General features: G+C 64.1%; 1 protein-coding gene and 1 pseudogene across 2 annotated transcripts in view; one reads left to right on the top strand and one right to left on the bottom strand.

The window, feature by feature from the left end:
• The window catches only part of SEC14L1 (SEC14 like lipid binding 1), a 259,583-nt gene that overhangs the window by 190,796 nt on the left and 45,732 nt on the right, over positions 1-23,055 (top strand). The gene's annotated exons all lie outside the window — the stretch shown is intronic.
• Positions 850-3,046, bottom strand: LOC311610579 (polyadenylate-binding protein 1-like; annotated as a pseudogene). Its single transcript has one exon. The product of its transcript is annotated as a polyadenylate-binding protein 1-like (transcript).

Genomic DNA, 23,055 nt, shown 5'->3' with positions numbered 1-23,055 from the left:
AAGACATGACAGCAGAGTGCCTGTAAAACCCTCACACACCTTCTCGGAAAGGGGCCGTCCCAGTCCGTCGGGGGGAGGGGCCCGCCGGCAGCGAGGGTCCTGGGCGGCCTCACAAGGACGAGGCAAGGATTTCGCAGTCGCCTGAGAGCGAGTTACTTTTTTTTTTTTTTTTTTTTTTTTTTTACTGTTTAAGGAATTTTTATTAAAGCAAGAATTTTATAATCCAAATTACGTTTCCTTGCTCAGTTATCAATTCTGTTACTTAAAACAGAAGTGACATTCTGAGCTATTCCACAGTAAAGAATTACAAAATTAAAGAAAGGAATGCTTTAAATTTTTGTACTTTGCTGAAAATTCTTTTTCCCAGGGTCTATAAAACATTAATTTGTTTTTATATTTTACGATTTTTTTTGTAGGTTTTTTTGTTTCTGTTTTTAAATCAATAAGTAATCTAGGACTAGCATTACTTTTGCTAGACCTGGCATTTGCTCGGTACATAAGGTCCAAAGTTTCCTTTCCTTTTTTTATTTATTTTATATTTTGCAATGTTTTTTTTTTCCGTAATATTGTTTTTCGATGTTTACGTATTTTTCTTCGGTGAAGCACGAGTTTCTTTTCGTGGTCCCTGATCAATTTTAAACAGTTGGAACACGGTGGCACTGTTAACTGCTTTCTGAGCAGCCTCTTTAGCTTGGTGGGCTTGCAGTACGGCTACAGCTTCATCAACTTTAGAACGAAGAGATTCTGGAGACTCAAGCATATGAAGAAGTTCTGAATTATCGATCTCCAACAGCATGCCAGTGATTTTACCAGCAAGAGGAGGGTGCATGGCTTGAATGAGAGGAAACAGCCGTTCACCCAACATTTGCTTTTGCTCTTGAGGAGGGGCAGATGCCAACATGGAAGCAGTCAAAGGCTCCTGACCTTGTACATGAACAGCAGGCTGCTGCATGGTGACTTGTGGCTGTGCATTAAGATGTTGTTGAGGATTGCGAACTCCTGCAGCGTATTTATACTGTGGAACGGTGCGGACAGCAGGAGTAGCTGCAGCAGCAGCCGCTGCGGGACAAGGACCCATTGTCTGTGTTGACGTGTTAGCAACACACTGTGTGGACATGACTCGTGGAACCTGTGAAGAAGCTGGTCTCATAGTACTAAATGGTGGTCTGGGCGGATAGCACCGGGCATATTTTGGAATGGATGAGGTCTGGCACCCTGAGCAGTCCAGCGAGGACTTGGTCTTAGTTGAGCAATTTGGCTAGGAGGATAGTATGCAGCACGGTTCTGAGTCTGTGGGATAGCTGCCATGAAGTAACCTGAAGGAGGTGCTGGCTGGTAGGGGTTGATTACGGGGTTGGGCACAGCTCTCACACTTGCCATTCTCTGCATATGCCGGTTAGTGAGGGGAGCCTGGCGCTCTTCTTTGCGCTGAGCTAAAGCTACGTACAATGGTTTGGTAGCCACAATTCTACCATTCATTTCTGTAACTGCTTTAGTGGCTTCTTCTGGGGAGGAGAAACATACAAAACCAAACCCTTTGCTGCGACCACCCTCCATCATAACCTTTGCGCTAGTGATTGTACCAAATGGAGAGAACTCTTTCCGGAGACGTTCATCATCAATACCATCATCAAGATTCTTCACATAAAGGTTAACACCCTGGTATCTGGTGATCCTATCTTGCTTCATCTGTTCAAATTTGCGCTTAAGTTCTGTCTGCCATTCCACTTTTTTCTGAGCTCAGCCAACGTAAATTTGTTTTCCATTGAGCTCCTTTCCATTCATCTCATCCACAGCTTTCTGTGCATCTTCATGCCTCTCAAAGCTTACAAATCCAAAACCTTTGGATTTTCCACTCTCATCTGTCATTACTTTCACACTTAAGGCAGGTCCAAACTTGCCAAAGAGATCCTTAAGGCGCTCATCATCCATGTCTTCTCCAAAATTCTTGATGTAAACATTGGTGAACTCTTTTGCCCTAGCTCCAAGTTCTGCTTCTCGTTCTTTACGAGACTTAAATCGTCCAACAAATACTTTACGATCATTTTAGAAGCATCCCGTTCATTTTTTCAATAGCTCTTTCAGCGGCTTCCTGTGTCTCAAAATGTACAAACCCATAACCCTTGGAACCATTTTCATCACAAACCACCTTACCTGAAAGGATGTTACCAAAAGCAGAAAATGTATCATACAGTGCTTTATTATCAATGGATTTGTCCAAATTTTTAATGAATATGTTGCCCACTCCACTTTTGCGAAGTGATGGATCACGCTGAGACCACATGATGCGAACTGGCTTGCCCTTTATAACATCAAAATTCATGGTGTCCACAGCACGCTCCGCGTCCGCCGGCTGCTGGAAGTTCACATACGCTAGCCCAGGGAGCGGCGGGTGATCATGTCCCTGCAGCCCCGGATGGAGAGGACGGGCCCGGCCGGGCTGAACTTCTCGTAGACTCGCCTCGGTCACGTCGGGGTGCAGGTCCCCCACGTAGAGCGAGGCCATCGGGTAGCTGGGGGCGCTGGGGTTCATCTCGGCACGGCTGCCCGCGGGGCCACAGGCCGCGACCTTTTTCCAGTCGAGAGGAAGAAGGGGAGCGAGTGCGGAGCCGGGGAGGGGGAGCGGGGGCGAGCGCGGAGGGACAAAAATCAAGCGGAATCGAGAAAACTACTCACCAGCCGCCGGACGGGTCGGTCCGCTGGCCGCTGGCCGCTGGCCGCCGGCTGAGAGCGAAGGTGCGGTGTCGGGTCCGGGGCAGCGAAGAAGGCCTCGGCCTCTGGGTTCCTTCTTGGAGCTGCTGCTGCTGCTGCTGCTGCTTGCGGGGCCGCGGGCGGGTCGGTCTCGGCTGCTTCACCGGGTTATTTTTATAAAAAAATGAAGAAAAAATAAAATAAAAGTCTCTGGCGGGGGGGAGGGAGACACGGACTTTTCTGTAAAATTTCTTTTTTTTGGGTTTTTTAAAGGTTTTTTAGATTTTTTTTGTTTTTTTTTAATAATAAATGTGTGTTCCGAGCCCGGGGCACTCCGCACTCTCAGCACTAACCGCCGGGGAGAAGGGGGGAGCGACTTACTTAACATTTTATTTTTTAAAAAAATTTTTTTTAAACTTTTTTTTTTACTTAACACTTTAGAGCAGCAGTTCTCCACCTTCTGATTCCGTGGCCCTTTAATCCGGCTCCTCATGCGGTGGTGGCCCCAGCCATAACATCATTTTTGTTTTCCGATGGCCTTGGGCTCCACAGCGGCGGTTCTCAGCCTGTGGGAGCAGACCGTCCAGGCAGAGAGGGGGGAGGTGCCCAGGACGGGGTGGGACAGGGACGGGGCAGGGGGTTATGGGGGGCGGGGGGAGGCACAGGGGCTGGTCATGGGGACGGAGACTTAGTTTCGGGAGAGGCGAATCCAACACCTAAAGTGGTTCAAATGGCAAGTTCTGGTCCCGTGTGTTTTACCTCCATTGTTTTTTAAAGAAAAAAAAGCTAATAAGGAACCCGGGACTCTGGTCCCTGTGGCTGTGCGGACACGGAGATAGGGGTCTGAGGTGACCTGTCCTATCCCCGCCTGGTATCCGCCCCCAGGCCCCCAACCCTGTCTTCGGCTCTGAGAGTCCCCTCTGCCTGGGCTGCTGCTGGCAGAGGGCTTGTTCCTGCCGCTCAGGGGAATGAATGAGCAGCAGGCAGCTCCAGGCGGGTGTGTGTGTGTGTGTGTGTGTGTGTGAGTGTGTGTGAGTGTGAGTGTGTGTGTGTGAGTGTGTGTGTGTGTGTGTGTGAGTGTGTGAGTGTGAGTGTGTGTGTGTGAGTGTGTGTGTGTGTGAGTGTGGGAGGGGGGGCAGGATTCTGCTGAAACCCCAGCAGGAGGAGGTGAGGGGCCGGTTCCTGCAGGTTAGACGGCAGGCCCAGGCCGCAGTGAGTGGGGCTGCTAGAGGGAGACCTTCCCAGCCCAGCCTCACACTGAGCCAGAGCGCAGCGCATGGCAGTCTGAGAGAGGAAGTGTGTGAGTGAGTGTGTGAGTGTGTGTGTGTGTGAGTGTGTGTGTGAGTGTGTGAGTGTGTGTGTGTGTGAGTGTGAGTGTGTGTGTGTGAGTGTGTGTGTGTGTGTATGTGTGGTGTGAGTGTGTGAGTGTGTGTGTGTGAGTGTGTGTGAGTGTGTGTGTGTGTGTGTGTGTGTGTGAGTGTGTGAGTGTGTGGTGTGTGTGTGTGTAAATGTGTGTGTGTACGTGTGCCTCCTCACTTGGGCAGTGGCTCGGTGGGTAGAGGCTCCGTGGGCGGTGGCTCGGTGGGCAGAGGCTCGGTGGGCGCTGGCTCGGTGGGCGCTGGCTCGGTGGGCGGAGGCTCGGTGGGAGGTGGCTCGGTGGGAGGTGGCTCGGTGGGCGGTGGCTCGGTGGGCGGAGGCTCGGTGGGTGGTGGCTCGGTGGGCGGTGGCTCGGTGGGTGGTGGCTCGGTGGGCAGAGGCTCGGTGGGTGGTGGCTCGGTGGGCAGAGGCTCGGTGGGAGGTGGCTCGGTGGGCGGAGGCTCGGTGGGAGGTGGCTTGGTGGGCGGAGGCTCGGTGGGCGGAGGCTCGGTGGGAGGTGGCTCGGTGGGCGGTGGCTCGGTGGGCAGAGGCTCGGTGGGCGGAGGCTCGGTGGGAGGTGGCTCGGTGGGAGGTGGCTCGGTGGGCGGTGGCTCGGTGGGCAGAGGCTCGGTGGGCGGTGGCTGAGCCTGCACACTGCCCGGTAGGTGGGGAAACCCCGCGGCCGGAGGTGGGGACCCGCCGGGTGGGGAGGCTTGGGCCCTGGCGGGCGGCCGGCAAATAGAACCACAGGGACCATGGAGCAGGGCGCCGGTGTGTGTGATGGGAGAGAGCCCACAGGGGGTGGGGTCCACTCAAGCAATACCCATTCTACAGATAGAGCAACTGAGGCCCAGAGGCTGAGTAACTCGCCAGCCCTGGGAGTGGCCGCCAGGGAGGGGAGCCAGCGCCTGTTCCCCCCCCACCCCCCAGCGGGAGGAGGACAGCCCGGGGCCCAGACAGCCCCACGGGGTCCTGCCGGCCTGGCTTTCGAGTCCAGCTACCCCGCCGGCGGCCAGATGAGCGCCCTCCGGCCGGTCCCGCCCTCCGCAGCCTCACTTCACGGTCTGACTGGGCCACAGGCTGTGAGGGACCAGCCTTCTGGGCGTTGGTGGGGCCCTGTCCGTGCCACAGGCCTTTGCCTCCGTGGCGAGTGCATGTAGGAGCCCGGCGCCTCTTCCCTCCCAGCCTTCCTCTCCCCCTCCCAGGACGGGCACATCCCGGGCCGGAGGCAGACGGAGGTGGTGTCAATAGGGATCTCCATCTCTGCCCCCGGCTCCCCGGGGGCGGCGGGGCTCAGCCTGAGCTCAGCCCGTCTAGGGAGCCCCTGCCCAGCGCCCTCCTGCACCCGGCTTTGCAGAGCCCCCAGCCTCCCCGCCGCGGGCCTCGGCAGGTCCAGCGGGGACACGGGCCTGTCAGCTGGCATCTTTCAGCCTTCGCCCCGGCTCCCGGCTGCCAGGCTGCCCTCTGGCCCGCCTGCCCGGCCTGAGTGAATGTCCTTCGGGGCAGGCGGTGTTCCGGGAACAGGCGGAGCCCGGCCAGCAGGGAGGCCGCTGCCCACCAGCTCCGTGTCTCAGCCCGTCCTGCCTCCATGCCGGTGCTCCCTCCCCTCCCCCGTCCTTCCTCTCTTTCCTTCCTCCCTTCCTCCCTTCCTCCCTTCCTTCCTTCCCTCTCTTTCATGCATCTACTCAACAATCATCATCATCATCATTATTATTACTAGTGACCCAGTGCACGAAATTCGTGCACATTGAAAGGGAATTAGAGGGAATATTTTAAAATTGCTATTTGCCCTTTCTCTATAATAGAAGTGTCAGAGATGACAGGAAATTAGTAAAATGTATATGAAAACCTTCCTCAGAGTCTGGGGTGTGCCCTGGGATCCAGAGTCAAGTCCCCGCCCACCTGCAGCACCCCAAAATTGCGAGAGACCCAGACTCAGCTGGCCCTACCCCATTGGGCGAGATCCAGACCCGGCCGGCCCTACCCTTGTCAAGCCCCGCCAGGCAGGGGGCGCAGCCTCAGGTCCCCTGCCCCGGCCCAGCCCCTGCAGCCTCGGGTCCCCGCCGATTGCTCACTGCGGGAACTCAGCCTCTGCCAGCTTTGTGACGGTGACGGCCAATCTGCACACCCCCTCGGTGCAGGGAGGAGGATTACTGGCTGCTGTTAATCCTCACCTGAGGGCATCTTTCCACTGCTTTTCAGAGGGAGAGGAAGAGAGGGGGAGGGAGAGACATCCATGTGAGAGAGAAACACCCTTCACCCAGGCGGTGCCTCTGACAGGGACGTGCCCGGGCCCCACCCGCCAGGACCCCAGCCCAGTATCCAGCGCCCCTTACGTGGACGCACCACGCTGTGCTGCTCAGGGGCTGTGACCGCCCCTCCGGGCGTGCTGTCTGTCCCCCCCCCGCCATGCACTTTCCCCACTGACCCAGCTCCGGCCATGGTGCGAGCTGAGCTGGTGTTAGCCGGTCTGAACATCTCAGCCCTGGTCCTGTGTCCCCCACTCCGCCCACACGGGCCCGAGAGAGGGAGCCCCGGGCGCGCCGTCAGCTGGGAGACACGTTCCTTCTCGGTTCCGTGTGCGCCCGTGGGAGAGCCAGCTCAGGAGCGGGGCCCTGAGAGCCACACCCCCCCTGCTCTCCCCGCCGGCTGCCCCCCTGGGTGCAGGCGCCCACCCAGACCCCGCCCGCCCGGACCCATGCCCGTCGGTGCCCCTTGCCTGACCTTGGCTCTCGCTCACTTCCATGCAGAACCTCCCAGCAGAGCAGCCCTGAGAACCCCCGCGGGGTGCGGCAGCCCACTTGACTTCTGGAACATTCCATCTCAGAAGAGGATGACTAATGTTAGCTCCCATCTGCCATCTTGCTTTTCTGACCTTTCTACCTTTGTCTCTTGCTCGACATGCACAGTCCTGGCCCCTGAATTCTCTGCTGCCGGGAATCCCCCTTCCAGTCCTTGCTTTTGGCCGCCCCCCCCACCCCCGGACCTCCTGCATCTCTCTTCCCGGGGTCTCACACCCTCTCCAGCTGCTGCCCCGTGCCCCTCACCCGCCCTCCCCCGGACCAGCAGGCGTACGGGGTGTCTCGGGGGTGGGGTCCCCAGGGAGGCCTCTGGGGGGTCAGTGGGTGACCCCCGTGTCCGGCCGGCCAGCGGGATGGCCTGGTGCGGTGAGTGGGAGGACAGCCCGTGAGTGAGGCCCGCCGGGGGTCCAGGCGCTGCTGCCCGGCGGAGGGTGGCTCTGAGCCGGAGCGGCGGGCCGTTCCCCCCTCTGTCTCCGCCGACGGAGGGGCCGCGGCTGCGCTGGCTGTGCTCTGGTGTTTGGAATGGGCAGACCGGCCACGCCGGCCTCGGAGGGTCTCCGGGACACTGCCCGCCTCCCGCGCTAGCGACTGCGGGCCCGGCTCGGTGCACGGACCTGGGCGCGGTCCGCAGGCGTCATGGCGTCCGTGGGAGGCCCTGGAACCCAGCTCCTGCAGATCGGGGGACAGCTGCTTCCGTTTGGGGGTGCCCTCCCCCAGGTCTGCCGGTGAAGGGGAAGGGGGAGGGGTCTGGGGGTCCTGAGAGCTCGAGGAGAGGTCTGCCCTGAGGCCCCCCACAGGTCCTGCCCTGCCACGGCCACGTGAGGCAGGGCTGGAGCCGGGCAGCCCCTCTGCCCCCGGAGCCACAGCCTCAGCGCGAGGGCGACGGGGGTCTGGGCTGGACTCCGGGTGCGGGACTGGGGGTCTGGGCTGGACTCCGGGTGCGGGACGGGGGTCTGGGCTGGACTCCGGGTGCGGGACGGGGGTCTGGGCTGGACTCCGGGGGCGGGACGGGGGTCTGGGCTGGACTCCGGGGGCGGAACGGGGGTCTGGGCTGGACTCCGGGGGCGGGACGGGGGTCTGGGCTGGACTCCGGGTGCGGGACGGGGGCCCCACAGGGGAGAGGCCGGCACAGCTGCTGCTCCCCACTCAGTCGAGTGGAAGGAAGGACCAAGAGGACTTGGGCTCCAGACCCTGAGTGCCCCCCTCCTCCCCAGGCTCAGAGCCGGAGCGGCCTCTGGATGTTTGTGAAAACCACGAACGTCTTTCTGGTTTCAGTCGGTCATGGGCCTGGGTTGCACAATCCCACCCTCTCCGCCTTGTTTCTGTGCTCTCCAAGCCCCGCCCCCTGACACCCTGGCCCCCTGACATCCTGCCCCCCCCCACGCCCCGGCTCCCACGGCTCCCAGGTCGGCTGCGTCCATCTCACCAGGCGCTCCAGCTGCACCTCCTCACCTGAGCGCACTTTGCTCCAAATCCGCCCCCCCCCCCCCCCCCCCGCTGCGTTTCCCGCACCTGCCCTGCGCTGGCTGGGGGCTCAGTTTCTTCTTGCCCCTTCTCCCCCCCCCCCCCCCACACACACACGGCAAGCCCCGGGCAGACAGCGGCTTTCCGGGTCTCCTGGCGCCCGGAGTGTCCCCCGTCCTGGCCTCACCCTCTGTGCCAGCGCTGTCCCTGGGCCGGGCAGTGAGGTCAGGCCTGGCCCGCCCAGCTCCTCTCCTGGCCCGGGGCTCCCAGCACCCTCAGCCCTTCCGAGGCCCAGGGCCTCCGGGCCTGTCCGCTCCCCCGCTGCCTCTCCCCTGTCCTGCCCCAGGCCCTCTTCCCCAAGGAGTCCCACCGGCTCTGCCCCTTCTCACCCCCATCTCCCCTCGGGACACAGGTCCTCCCTGGCTGCTCCCAGCAGCCCCTCTGCCTCCTCAGACGCGGTCTGTCTCTCCCCTCACGTCCCCTTCGTGGCCCCAGCAGGTCACCCCCCAGCCCCACCCACGGCATCTCACGGACACTGCTCAGGCCACGACTCACCCTGGGGACAGGCTGTGTGGGACCAGCGGGGCTGCCCCCGTTTGTAACTCACTCTGTGACCCGCGCTCCCCCCCCTGAGCCTCCTCCATCCCCTGCTCCCAGGAGGGACTGGCCTCAGACTCTCAGGCTCAGTGAGTTAGGGTGGGCGTATTCTGGCCAGAACCCCAAGCAGCAGGCTGCCCAAGGAGACACTGTGTGGGGGGGCAGGAAGGAAGGAGAGGGAGGCCTGGTGGCCTCATGTCCAGGCCGGGCCCGGGGCCTCAGCAGGTGGGCACTGAGCTGTGAGCCGGCCTTTCGGGGTGACCTCTCTCCCGGGGACGCGGGCAGGAGGGGGTGTGGCGGGGCTCCCAGGCAGCTGCTGGCATGGCGGGCCGGGCGCCAGTGGGATTCCAGGAAGGGAAGCTCAGATACCCTTCCCGGCAGGCCGGGCGGGGGACAGGGATTGGGTCCCGCCCGTGGCGGGGGCAGGGTGGTGACCGGGGGACCAGCTGGCGTGGGGCGGGCGCGGGGCGGGCGCAGGGCGCTGCTGGGGGCCGGAGCCCGGGGCCGCTGGCCATTGGCTGCGTCCTGCGGGTGGGCGAGGGCAGGGCCTCGGCCTTCCTGGCAGCTGGGGGCCGGCCGTCTCCGTGCCAAGCTGCCCACGGCATTCCTCGGCCTCCAATTCCAGGCAGCCTCTGCACCGGGCGGCGGCCGGGCCAGTGCCGGGCGCGGGGCGCCCGTGTTTGGGGGACTGGGGCTTTGTTTGGGGCCGCGGAGGAGACGGGCGGGTGGGGTTAGGCCCCGGGGGGCAGGGAGCCCCTCTCCCCTGGGAGCTCCGGCGGCCTGGGGACAGGACCTGTCTGGTGTGTGTGTGCACGCAGGGGGAGGTGCACTGAGGCCAGGGGCCATGGGTCTGCCGTCCCCCCGAACCCCAGCACGTGTGGGCCTGCCTTGCCTTCCCTGGGGGTGTGACCGCTCAGGGCCGGACGCGGGGTTATCCGGGTCATCCGGTGAGCCTCAGTGGGACCACAGGCTCCTTATCGGCGGGGCGGGTCAGGGCCAGCGGCCCCGCAGGTGCAGGGAGGGGTCAGGTGCCGCAGTGCAGCCCCACCGCCTGGGGGCCCATTGCTCACTCCGGAGGCCGGAGGTCCAGGCCAGCGGCCGGCCAGTCGTGCTGCTGGTCCAAGCCCTCTCACTGGCCTGCCTCTGGCGCTGCGTCTCCTGGTGGCAGGGGCGGGGGCAGAGACAGCGGGAAAGAGAGTGTCCTCTGATTATTATTATTATTATTATAATTATTATCATTATTGCCTTTATGAGCACACTGTCCCATAAAGGCAATAATGATAATAATAATGATAATAATAATGACATAAGGACACTAATTCCATCATGAGGGCCCCACCTCCAGGTCCCCCGGACATTGGGGTTAGGGCTTGAACGTATTGATTGGGGTCCCAGCGTTCCGTCTGTGATAAAGGGGCCGTGAGCCGGGTGAGACGCGGCCTCTGAGGGCTGGAGCACGAGGCGGGATTCCTCCGGAGCCCCCGGAGCCCCCGGAGCAGCCGCCGGGCTCCCGCTGCCTCCTTCCCCCGGGCCTGGAAGACGGCGCCTCTGTGTCCTTAAGCCGCTGATCCGTTACTGGAAACGCACACACGCCTGGCCCAGCCTGCCTCCGCCCAGAGGCGGCCCAGCTGCGGTGGTTTTGAGCGTCCCTCCAGGTACACGTCGCACACACGCACTCCCGGGCCGCCATTCTGGCCAAGCCTGCCCCCGGTCACAGAGAATGGGCTGTCCCTCCGGGGCAAACGCTGAGGCCAGGCGGTGGCCAGGCCTGGAGGGGGCTGAGAGGCAGCCCCCGCCCTCAGGGGCCGCTGGGCCCAGGCCTCACACAGGCCTGCCCCCAACCCCAAACCTCCCTCCTGGGCTCCCTGCCCGGCCCCTCTCTCCCGCCCCTGCCCTCCAGGGGACAAAGCAGCCCCAACGGGACCAGAGCCAGTCCCTGCCCCGCAGGAGTTCTTCCGGGACTCTGGCTGATCTCTCGGACCCATTTAAAAAGCGGGGCGCCCTCCAGGGGCTGGTCAGGGGTGGCGTCCCTCGTTGGGAGAATGTTCCAGGCCCCATGGATTTGTCTGTGTAAAAGCCACAGATGCATTGTTACTATTTCTATCCAGTACAAGAGTTGGCATTTTTAAAGAAGAGACTTTATGTATTTATTTTATTGATTGTTTTTTTTTTTTTACAGAGAGGAAGGGAGAGGGTAGAGAGTTGGAAACATCGATGAGAGAGAATCATTGATCAGCTGCCTCCCGTACTCCCCCCCAACCCCCCACTGGGGATGTGCCTGCAACCAAGGTACATGCCCTTGACCGGAATCAAACCCAGGACCCTTCAGTCCACAGGCCGACGCTCTATCCATTGAGCCACACCAGTCAGGGCTAAAGGATGAGATTTTCTAAAACAGAAGGGCTGTGTGGCCTGTCTGGCTCGGGGAGCGCGGTGAGACCCGCTGCCTCTCGGCTGGGTCTGGGGCCGGAGGAAGCACCCCATCCTGTTGGGGCTCCTGCTCCAGAGGCCTCAGCGGCCTGGGGCCGGGGTGCATTTGCTGTTTGCTGGCTCAGATTGGGGCGCAGTACCCTCCTCAGGCTGGGAGGGTGCCCGTGGCCCGGGGGCGGCCCCCACACTGGCCCTGTGCCAGGCGGGCACAGGGGCTGCGGGATGGACACCCCAGAGCGGGCGGGGTCCTGGGCGGGCCCAGCGGTTCAGAGGCAGCCGCACCCTGTCCGGTGAGGGTCTGGCTCCGAAGGGTCCCTGCTGGTAAAACCCACGTCACAAAGCGGAGGGGCTGCGGGAGGAGGGTGAGGGAGGAGGGTGCGGGAGGTGGGTGCGGGAGGAGCTGGCGGGGAGAGAGGGCCAGTCAGTCAGTGAAGGCCGCTCGCTGGGTACGGGCTCCGTGCCAGGCCGCTCCGGGCAGCGGGCGTGAGCTCCCTGGCGGCGGGGATCCCCAGGCGTCCGTCTGTCCGGCCGGCCGGCCGGCCCTCCGGCCCTCAGGGCTGCGGAGGCACCTGGGGCCGGGGCCGAGGTGTGGTCCCCCGGGGTGGGGTGACTCAGGCCCACCCAGCCTCCTGCGCTGGGCTTGGTTTGTTTGAGAACAAATTAGTCACGGAGCAGGCAGCTTTCCCGAAAATAAAACGAGAATCCCCGGGAAGCAGGGAAAATCGCAGGCACGCGGGTGAGTCAGCATGTGCTGCCCCGGCCGGCCGGCCACCCCCTTCCAGCCCGTGTCCCTCTTCCCTCTCCCCGCCCGCCTCACCCCGCCTGGCTCTGACCCCCAGCCCGGGCCCTGCTCCACCACAGGCCCCCTCCGCTCCTGCCCCTTCCCTCCTGCCCCGCGGCCTGGGCTCCCGCACCATCCTCGCCCCCGTCTCCCCCTTCCCGTCCCCGTTCACCGCCATCCTCCGTCCGTGGGCATCACGGAGACCCACCAGGGGCAGGAGGGTATCTCAGCCCAGCCAGTGCCCCTGCCCCCGGCCGCTCCCTCGGCCGGGTCAGGCAGAGCTGGGCCCACAAGCGGAAGGCAGAGGGACAGCGGCTGGACTTCACCCCAGCCCGTCCCGCCGGCCTCCCGATCAGAGCCCTCCCACCCACCCACCGGGGACCGCAGGGGGCCCTGGGCTGCAGGAGGAAGAAGCAGAGGGGAGCAGAGGGAGCCAGGCACTTGGGCTCGGGCCTCGGAGAGAGCGGCGGCCTCGGACCCCCTGCCAGGCACTGAGCCCCTCCATTGGGACGGGCCCTGAGGGCCAGGGCGCCTCTGCAAGCTGCTCCCCACATGCCAGGGCCCGCCGTGCAGTGTCCCCCCCTGCCTCCCCCCCTCACCCCCCCCCCCCCCCCCCCCGCTGGAATCACACTGTGCCCTCCTGGAGACCCAGGCCTCTCCTTCACGGGCCCTCTCACTGTGGGGGAGGCGGCCCGGGCCGGGGTCGGGACTGGGCCGGGGTCATGGCTGGCCGGGGGCTCCGGTCTCTCAGCCCTGTCCCTGTCTGGCCTCGCGATGAATAATTCAGTTGTTGGGATTACAGTAAGAGCCTGGCGCTTCCCTGCCCAAATCGTTAAGGCGCTCCAGACGCCTGGTTCCTCCGAGGAAAGTCCCTCCCGGGAGCCGGCCTGCAGGCGGGTGCCCCCTCCCCCCGCCGCTCCCCGCACTGGCAGCCACAGGGATTCCTCTCCCGAAGGATGGATGGAGTGTGAGGTGCCCGTTCTCGGAGCAGGGAAGGACACTGTCCTGAGAGGGGAGGGCAGGAGGTGCTGCCCAGGAGAGACGGGGGGGCTCACGTGGACCCCAAGTTCCAGAGACCGGCCGGAGCGTGCAGGAGGCGAGAGGAGGCAGCACGGGGTGTGAAACCCACTGGACGGTGTGAGAGTGCGTGCGTGTGTGTGTGTGTGTGTGTGTGTGTGTACATGTGGATGGTGTGTGCATGTTATAGGAGCGGGGCTGGGTGTGTGCCTGGGACCGGCGGGGGTGTGTGTGTGTGTGTGTTCAGAACTGGAGGCCCTGGAGCTGGGAGAGTTGGGTGAGGAATCGGTGGGGTGGGGCTCCCGCAGCCCAGTCAGGTGACTTGCAGGCAGGCAGGGGAGGGGCGTCAGGGCGGAGGGAGGGAGGGAGGAGTGGGAAGGGCCTGGGTGGGGACCTGGCTGGGAGAGTGTGGCTGAGGCAGACCCACGGGCTTGAGCACGCGGCTCAAGGAGGGCGGGAGCCGGTGGGTGTGCCCAGAGGAGAGTCCTGGAGCCCAGGCCTGCAGCCTGGCGCTGGAAGGAGGCAGCCCAGGCCCGGGAGGGAGGGAGGAGGGGAGGAGCCGGGAGCTGGGGTGCAGGCCGGCTCCTGCAGCTGTGGAGGAGCAGGAAGGGGAGCGGGAGCCTCCAGTCAGACCGGGTGGCAGCTCGGCCTCTGCACCGCCTCCAGCCAGGTCCCCCCTCGGAGGAGTGACACAAGCCCCCCCCCAGCCACTTCCACCGGGACATGTCCCTGGCCGCAGCCTCCAGCAGCCTCCAGCCAGCGCTTCCTGCCCAGTGCTAATGTCCCGCATTCAGAGGACAATCACCCCACACATCGGCCTGGGAACCGGGGTGCCCTGGGCGGCCACCGGCCCGCTGACAAACGTGGACCGGCTGTGGCCCGCCTGCCCGTCACGGCCTGGCGGGGGGCGGGGGGCGGGGGCGGCTCCCGGGTTGGGGGCTGGGATTGGGGGCCGGCTCCTCACACTGGCACACAGAGTGGCCTGGTTTGGGGTTCCCCTCACTGGGCGGGGAGCCAGGAGGGGAGAGCCCCGGGTTCCAGGCGTCCCTGGGGGCGGGGCGGGGGGCCGGTTTGTGGACAGTCATGGCGGAGACCCCACGGTGGCCACTATCACGTGGGGCAACGAGATGAGGACGTGACCCCCGGAGGCCTGGGCTGCCCCGCCCCGCCCCGGAGGCCGCGGGCTCGGAGCTGCAGGTGTGGGGCTGGGGAGGAGCTGCAGGTGTGGGGCTGGGGAGCCGGCCCACAGCCTCTCTCCTCCCTCCTCCTGTACCTGAGGCTCCAGCGTGCAGGGTTGCAGGCAGAGGGAGTGAGCACGGGGCCAGCCTGCCCTGGCCCAAGAGGTGGGGGCGGGGCTCCCTGCCCAAACGCCCTCTGGTGCAGCCATGCCTGGAGCCACTGACCGGCCACCAGGGAGGTGGGGGCGCTGTTCCAGGCGGAGCGGGACTGAACACCTGGCGGGAGGGAGGGAGGGAGGGAGGAAAGAACGGAGGGAGGGAGAGACAGGAAGGAAGGGACTAAGGCGGGGAGAAGGATGAGCAGGAGAGGGGGAGAGGGGCCGGAGGAAAAAAAAGGGGGCGGCGGGAGAGATGAGGAGGGGTGGGGCCGGGTCACTCCCAGCTGTCAGGCCCTGGGGGTGGTGAGTGCTATTTATTTGCTCTTCCTCAGGGTTCAGCCCGCCCTCCCCGCACGCATCCCCCTCGGCTCCCGCTCCGGCGGGTCCAGCTGGGCCTGGCTGCAGTTGCCCCGGCAACGCCCCTTTGTTTGGCACCAGCATCCGAAAATGTCAAAGGGTTTCCCGCGGGTCAGACCTGGTTCCCTCCCTCCTCCCTCCTCCTCTCTCCGCTCAGCTGCTTCTGCCCAAGTCTCAAACTTCCTGTCTCCATGGGGACGGAGGAGGGCTGTCTGTCTTTTTCCGTCCCAAACATCTGTCTCCATAAACAGTTGGGCCTCGGCGGGAGGAAGTGCGTTGTTTGTCCGGAGGGTCGGCTTCCTTCTCCTCCGGGCTCGGCCGGCGGCTGCAGCCTCGGACTCGGCGGCCGGCCCTGTGGTGGCCGGTGCTGGGCTCCTGGGGCCCGGCCCGCGGGAGGGCGGCGGCTGGCTGTGCGGCCGCTGCTGCCTTAGCCAGGTCACTGCCCCTCTGGCCTCTCCTGGGGCACAGGGTGCTCACAGCGGCTCCCTAGCAGCTCACTGAGGGGTGACAGAGGCAGGCCACCCAGAGCTGCCCTCTCCGCGGGCTTTCCTAGCTCAGGCTCCTGGCCTGTGACCCTCAGTTACTGGGATCAGCCCCTCCGAAACCCATGCACAGACCTGGCTGGGGTGAGGGGGGACTGGCCGCAGGAGCAGGGATCCCAGCCCAGCCGACTTCCAATCCCCGGGACCCCTGTCCGCGCCCCCGGGCTCAGTGTGCGGGACCCCTCTCCACACCCTGGGGCTCGGTGCACCTCCTCCCCAGCTGGAAGCCGGCTTGTTCCGGGGAGGAGGGTGTGGTGAGCTGAGGAGTCAGTGGGGTTTTGCAGAGAGCGTGGGGCTGGGACCGCGTGCTGTGGGGTGAGGAGCAGGGCCCGGGCCCGCTCTCCCAGCTGCTGGGAAGGATGCTGAGAGCCTGTCCCAGGCCCCGTGGGGCAGCACCTGCGTCTCCCCGGCCTCCCCCGTGGCCCCCCCCCCCAGCCTAACCCCAACTCTGAGCGCACCACCAGGGCCCCGGCGCCCACAGAGACTGTCCAGCCTCCCCATGGAAGGAGCGGCCTCAGAAACAGCCCGCGGATGGCCGAGGGCGGAGGGCGGCAGGGCTTCGGAGCAGGGAGGGCAGGCCTGAGTCCCCGTGTAAACGGCAGGCCAGCAGCGGGCGAGTTGCCTGAGGCTCGTGGTCTGGTGATCTCGCCTGTGGAAAGGGCAGCAGCACGGCTCCTGTGGGGCGGCTCCGGCCAGGACACGCCCCTGGGACGGCAGCTGGCTCCGGGGGCAGCAGGCTGTGCCTCCAGGCCCTGCAGACCGACCGGGCCTGGGTCTCAGGGCAGCGGAGCTCCGTGCAGCGGCCGTGGCCTCCGGGAGCGGGTGCAGTCAGGCTGGGCCCCGGTGGCCGGGCTGGGCGGGGGATCCGTGCGCTTGACCGGAATCCAACCTGGGACCCTTCAGTCACAGGCTGACGCTCTATCCACGGAGCCTAACTGGCTGGGGCTCCTCATTGATGTTTCTCTCTCTCCCTCTCCCTTCCTCTCTGAGGTCAATAAAAATATATTTTTTAAAAAGGATTTCACGGTGACTGCAGCGCTCGGCTCCCTCCGGCTCCCTCCGAGCGTGGGCCGGGTGCGAGGGGCTGATGGGGGCCTCCCGGGGGTGAGGACAGAGGGGAGAAGGGCTCCTGGGTCCGTCCGTCAAAGGGAACCTCCCAGAGGTCACGGGTGCTGAGTGAGTGGTCCCCCTGCACCCAGGCCGGGCGGGGGCGGGGGCGCGTGGGTGCTGGCCCCTGTGGAGCCCAGGCCTGGCCCACGCACAGGCCAGGAGCACCTGACGCCGGCCCCTGTGCCCGCTGTGCCCGCTGCCGCCCCGAGGAGGCCTGGCTGGCTGGGAGCACCTCAAGGTCTGGGCAGAACCCCGTGCCTGTGACTCCCCGGCGGCCCCGGGGACAGCGGGGAGGGAGGGAGAGAGAGAAAGGGGAACCGCCGTGGGAAAAGGGTGCCACTTGGGGCGTCTGGGTGAGGGCTGTACGGGAATTCTTCGCAGCTTTTTTTGTAACTTTCTGTAAGCCGGAAATTATTGCAGAATAAAAAGTTGGGGTTTTGTGTTTTGTTTTGTTTCGGAGGTGATGATACGGTCATTATTGCGGGAGGGGAATACCAGCCAGGCCTGCTGAGGGGGCTGGGTGCTGGGTACTGGGTGCTGGGTGCTGGGGAGGGCACAGGTCCTGCTGAGGGGGCTGAGTGCTGGGGGGCTGTGTGCTGGCGGGGGGCTCTGGTCTCTGATGAAGGGGCTGGGTGCTACGTCGATGGCTCGGTCCCGCTGATGCCCCATGGCCGAGGAGGGGGCGCCGAGGTCCGCGGTGCCCGCGCCCCCCCTGCCCCCAGTGGCTCCAGCGCCGGCCTTGTGGCCAGGCTTTCCCGCTGGGGGGCCGTGACTCAGCGGGCTCCATGGGAGGAAGTGGGCCGGTGACTCACCGTGGCTCTGGCTCTCCTGGAGCGGGGCCCGCGGCTGAGGCCCGGCCAGAGGGGCCCAGAGAGGGGTCTCTGCACCCAGTGATAAGCCAGGGGTGCTGCTCTGGGGCCTGGCACAGCTGGGAGGGCCTGGGCACAGTGAGGGGGGCCTGGCCTCGCCCTCGGGAGCCAGCTGACAGGCCCCCTGCCAGCTCTGCCCGCGGCCTGCAGCTCTCTGGCCATCTGTGGGCACATGCCCAGGCCACCCCTTGGGAATCCCCCACCGTCTGCACAGTGGGCCGCGCTGCCCAGGCCCTGACCCTCCGCTGCCCGGCCGTGCGCTTCCTGCAGGGACCTTGTCCGCCTCCGAGGCGGGCAGCTGGCCGGCCGGGTCCCGGGGCCCAGGCCGCGTCCGGCCTGTGTGGCTCACCGCCACCGCGCTTCCTCCGGCCGCGGCCGGGGGCTGGGACCGCGCTCTCCGCGGAGGGTCCACAGCCGGCCCCTCGCCGCGAAGGAGCACTGCTGGGGCCCGGCCGCGCCTCTGCCCGGAGGCCTGGCCTCCAGCTTTCCTCCGCGGAGGCCGGGCCTGCTCACACACACCCACTGCCTCACTCTCCCCAGACCGGAGACCGGGCTCCGAGAGGCCACACAGCATCCCGTCCGGATTTGAACTCAGCTCTTCCCGACTAGAGAGCCCACCCCTCTCTCCCACCTGGCCCTCTGCTTCCCACGTGTCTCTGCTCTGTCTCCGCCGGAGGGGGCGCCGGGGAGGGCTGGCCAGAGGGCGGCTTCCTCATTTTCCCAATCCTCCCTCACACGCGGGCACTTGGGCATGACTGCAGGGTGACTCTGGGCGCAGGCTTCTGCAGAAATCCCCCACCCTCCCACGGCCCGCCTCGGGTCCACGTCCCTGGTCGGGGAAGCTGGCATTTCCCTCTGCCGGGCTCTGTCCTGGGGCCCGCGGTCTCTCTGGCCCCGCTGTGCCCGCCAGCCTCCAACTCCCCCCGCTCCCACTTTCTCTCTCCTGGATTTCCTTGTTGCTCGTTCTCTTTCGATTTCCCTTCCTGCTCCCGCCCCCTCCTGCCCTGGGTCCCTCTCCTCCTCCTCCGTGCTGCCCCTCAGCCTGAGGTCACTCCTCCGGCCGGTCAGCCAGGCCCCCCACCCCGGCCGTCACCGGCCGGGCTTTGCCGGGCACTTCCTGAGCGCGGACACAGGCCCTGCAGTGCTGCCGGGGGGTTGGGCGGGGACCCTGGGTCCTCAGTTGCAGCCCCGTGGTCCGCTGACCGTGGCTGGAGCGCCCACAGACCCAGGTCCCGCGTGGACAGGGGGTGGGCTGAGTCTGGCTCTCAGATGAGTGACATTTGCCCTGTCCATCACGTTGAGTTGAAACCGGCCTCCTGGACGCACCCCTTGTTCTGTGATCTGGGGAGCCCCCTCCCCCTGGTGGTCCGGTGGCGGGCGAGCTCACCGTCCCCTCCAGCTCAGCGGGGTCCCCGCCTCCTGCCCCCCTCCCACGGACGCCCCACACCGACCGGCCTTGCTCTTTAACCGTGTCCCCGGACCGCGCCCACTGCCGGCGTGAAGACTCGGACACGCTCTCTCTGGGGCAGGCTGGGACGGGGTGGCCTCGTGGTGTCCGGGCGTCCAAGCAAGAGCCCACCTGCAGCCTGCTCCACCTCCGCTCCCTCCTCCCGGCCCGGCCCGGCCCCGGGGCCTCCGACCTGGGCCTCCTCCACTTCCTCCGTGTCTTTTCTTCTTAAAAGTTAAAATATGTTTGTATTGATTCTAGCAAGAGGAAGGGACAGACAGAAACATCCATGAGAAGCGTCATGCATCAGCTGCCTCCTGCACGCCCCACACTGGGGATGTGCCCTGACTGGGAATCGAACCGTGACCTCCTGGTTCATAGGTTGACACGCAGCCCCTGAGCCACACCAGCCGGGCCGTCCGTGTCTTTCAACCTGTGGTTCTCGCATTTTTGAATCCAGGATCACCAGCCAGTTTCGTTTTATCTGAGAATCTCATCGCGTGCCGGCATGGTGTGGCTGTCACTCACGTCATGGGTGAGAAGGTGGGAGAGGGTGTGGCCCGGAGGGCGCTGTTTTCGAGTCAGTAGCTTTCTGTTTCCCTGGTGCCTCCTGCCTGCCCCAACCTGACGGGACGGGCACCTCGGCTGCTGTCTCCATGCCTCCCGTGAGGGTGTCACCGAGAGCGAGGCACCCACGTCCCAGGCGCTGCTATGCTCTGACAACCCTATCACAGAAGACAGCACACCCTGGCCGGTATGGCTCAGCGGACAGAGCATCCGCCTGCGGACTGAAGGGTCCTGGGTTTGATTCCGGTCAAGGGCACAGGCCCAGGTTGTGGGCTGGATCCCAGTGAGGGGCGTGTAGGAGGCAGCCGATCAGTGACTCATCATTGTTGTTTCTCTCTCTCCCTCTCCCTTCCTCTCTCTGAAGTCAATGGAAATATATTTAAGGAAAAGCACAGCGGGACCTGCCTGGTGTTGCTCTCTGCCTTTTCCCCTGAGGTCTGTTTTGTGACGGTCTTCCCCTGGGAGGGAGTGGACAGCCACACAGACTCATTTCACTCGCCGTGCAGTGGGACTGGATTGGGATTATCTGCCTTTGACTGTTATGCTAGTGGCCGGGTGCACGAAATTCATGCACTTTAACAGGGAATTAATTAGAGGAAATATTTTAATATTGCTATTTGCCCTTTCTCTATAACACAAGTGTCAGAGATGAAAGAAAGTTAGTAAAATGTATATGATAATAAAATATCACGTGAGACCCAGACCCGCCGGCCCCACCCTCGGACTCGCTCTGCATTTCTCTGATAGACTTATTTTCCGTAACAGTAATTACATACCGTCTCTCCCTGCTGGTCCTGCTTAGATCCTGTAGGGAACAGCCCCTCCCCCCTGCCCCCCGCACCCCGTACCCCCCACATAAGACCTCCCCTTTCCCCAGGGCCCGGCAGCCTGCTCTTGGGGACGCTCCGTCAAGATCTGTTGACGAAGGACAGAATAAATTTGCTTCGTGATTCACCCCAGGGCCCCGTGGGTGACGAACACCACACTCCTCAGCTCCCAGTCTCCCCGCGTGTCTGCCCTCAGGGCCTGTGCGCCATCTTCCCGCCCTCTCCCCGCTCAGGGGTGACGGGAGATGACACCGTCCGGGGCGGCGGGGACGGGGGCTGACATGCCACCGACTCAGAGCCTCCCGGCCACTCCTGCTCTCAGACCTCGCTTCCCTTTCCCCTCCCCACCCTGCTTTCCTTCTGAGTCCACAGAGAAAGTCCACAGAGAAGAGGGGGCGCTCGGGGCCGGGCTGCAGGGCCGTGTGCCGTGTGAGGGTGCGGCCGCCTCCCCAGCCCCCTCGCCGGGAGGGTCCGGCAGCCTTTCTCCGCGGGGCCTCGGGGGGAGCAGTGGCGTTGGGGCGCACCGTCACCCAGGGGTGCTCCGTGCAGGCTCTGTTCCGGTGGGTTCCTTCTCTCCCCTCTCTGTGCTCGGACTCAGTTCAGGCCCTTTTCTCACCGAGGACCAGAGCCCGGCTGTGGCGGAGGGCCCTCCCTCCCACCTCCCTCCCACCCCCCTTCCTGCCTGCCTTCCTCTCCCTCCTCGCTCACTTTTTTGAACTATGACCTCAGCGCCTGGAAGGTTCCCAGTGTTTCATCAGTGCCCCCGCCCCCGGTTTCTTTCCCATGGAGACCTGTGACCGCATGGGCCCCGCCGGCTTATCCCTTTCCTTTACCCTTTCGGCTCCCGGGCCAGGGTTCCCTGAACTTTGGAAGAAACATCCCCTACAGCCTAGGCTGCCCGGCTGTCAACTCCCAGTCTCTCTTCCCGCAGGGACTTACCGCGTGGAAAGTGAGCTCACCCTGAGCTTCCTTCCTCGGATTCCAATACCAGGCTCTCCCCGGAAAAGACCACCGCCCTCATCCCACTGCCCTCATCCCACCGCCCTCATCCCACCATCACCCCACCGCCATCACCCCACCACCATCATCCCACCACCATCATCCCACCACAATCCCACCATCATCACCCCACCGCCCTCATCCCACCGCCCTCATCCCACTGCCCTCATCCCACCGCCCTCATCCCACCACCCTCATCCCACCACCCTCATCCCACCACCATGTGACCCCTGAGCCGGCCAAGGTTAGTCAGTGGGCTGTGCCTGCCTCTGGGCGTGGCGCAGGGGTTGAGCATTGACCTATGAACCAGGAGGCGGTTGGGGCACAAGCCCAGGTTGTGGGCTTCATCCATAGTGGGGGGCGTGCAGGAGGCAGCTGATCCATTACTCTGTCTCGTCATGGATGTTTCTCTCTCCCTCTCCCTTCCTCTCTCTGAGAGCATTAATAATAACATTTTTTATTAAAAAATAAATAACGGCTGAGAGAGGCAATGCAATCTAACATAACGAAACCTGCCGAGTGACTCTGAACCGGGCGAGGGGGCTGGATGACCCCAAGGAGCTGAGAATGGAATGCCGAGAGTGTGAAACCAAGACCGGGAGAGCTGACAGCCCAAAGCGATGGAGCATGAGGAAGAAGGGGGGGAGCTCAGGACCGGCTTTTTCACAGGAATTTGAGGACCGTGCTGTCTCCCGTTCCCCATCGGGCTCAGGGGCCCCAGCCGCCCCCTCCGTGGAGCCCCGGTGCTCACAGAGGAGACCGCGGCCGGAGCCTGCCGGGCGGGCAGGGGGCGTGCCGGGAGGCTGAGCTCTGCGCCTGGGAAGGGACCCCAAGGTCCAGGGCAAACACCGGCCCGGCCAGTGGGAGTCACCTCCCGTTCTCCCCGAGGGGCTCCCGATGTGTCATTTCGAGTGGAAATCTCTGGAAAAACCCTCAGCCCTCTGATGCAACGTTCTAGGAAAAGCGCCCGCCGTGAATCAGGCTGAATCAGCGGGGAAGGTCTGGGGCGGCCAGTGCGTCCGGGCCCTCGGCCCCGCCCCGGGCTCCCCGGGGTGCTGCGGCCACCCTCCGCGGGGCCCCGGGAGAGAGCGGTCATGTGGGGGACAGCGGGTGACGCCAGGCCGGAATTTCAGCGAGACGCATGCAAATGGCCCACGGGCCGCGGAGAGGAAGTTATGGGAAGAGAGGCCGTGGGCAGCTCGGGGTTCGGCCCCCGCAAAGCAGAAGTGGGGATGGCGAGGTTTCCCCTCCTCCCTCCCCGCACCCCTCTCCCTGCCCACCCCCTCCCGCGGGCCCCGCTCCTTCCCTCTCCGGAATGAGGCCGTGGCTTTCCCCCGGGCCCGTCTGAGGCAATGTCCTTCCCTAAAGGAAGCCTGCGGGCCAGGCTCTTCCCGCCCCAGAGCGGAGGGGCAGACTGGGGGCCTGGTGGGGCCAGGAGCGGGGAGAGGAGGAGGCAGTGATGACCCCATAAACCTGCCACGTCCCAGGCCAGGCCCACGGCCGTCCCCAGGGCCCGGCGGCTGCTGGTGCCGCCGTGAACAGTCCAGAAGCTGGTGGGCGCGGCCTGTCCAGGCCTGCCAGGTGCCTGCGCCTTCTGCCCGGGTAGCCCCCTGCCCGACTGGGAGCCCCCCGAGTGGCAGGCACCGTCCTTCGGGAAACGGGGACCCCCTCGGTGTAGGTCAGCCACAGCTCCGGCCTCCGCAGCTGCGTCTGGACGGGGTGCTCTGCCTTCCTTGCCGCTGAGCTCCTTTCCCTGCGGTGGGGGCGTGCGGAGCGAGCGGAGGGAGGGGTCAATTAGCATATTCCCTTTTTTTATTAGATAGGATAACTGAATTTTTTAAATTTAATTTTTATCATCATTGTT

The sequence above is a fragment of the Pipistrellus hanaki genome (assembly GCF_964339955.1).
Source record: "Pipistrellus hanaki genome assembly, chromosome: 16".
Lineage (NCBI taxonomy): Eukaryota > Metazoa > Chordata > Mammalia > Chiroptera > Vespertilionidae > Pipistrellus > Pipistrellus hanaki.
The sequence above is the reverse complement of the archived record's forward strand: the minus strand, read 5'-3'. Positions and strand labels throughout refer to the sequence as shown.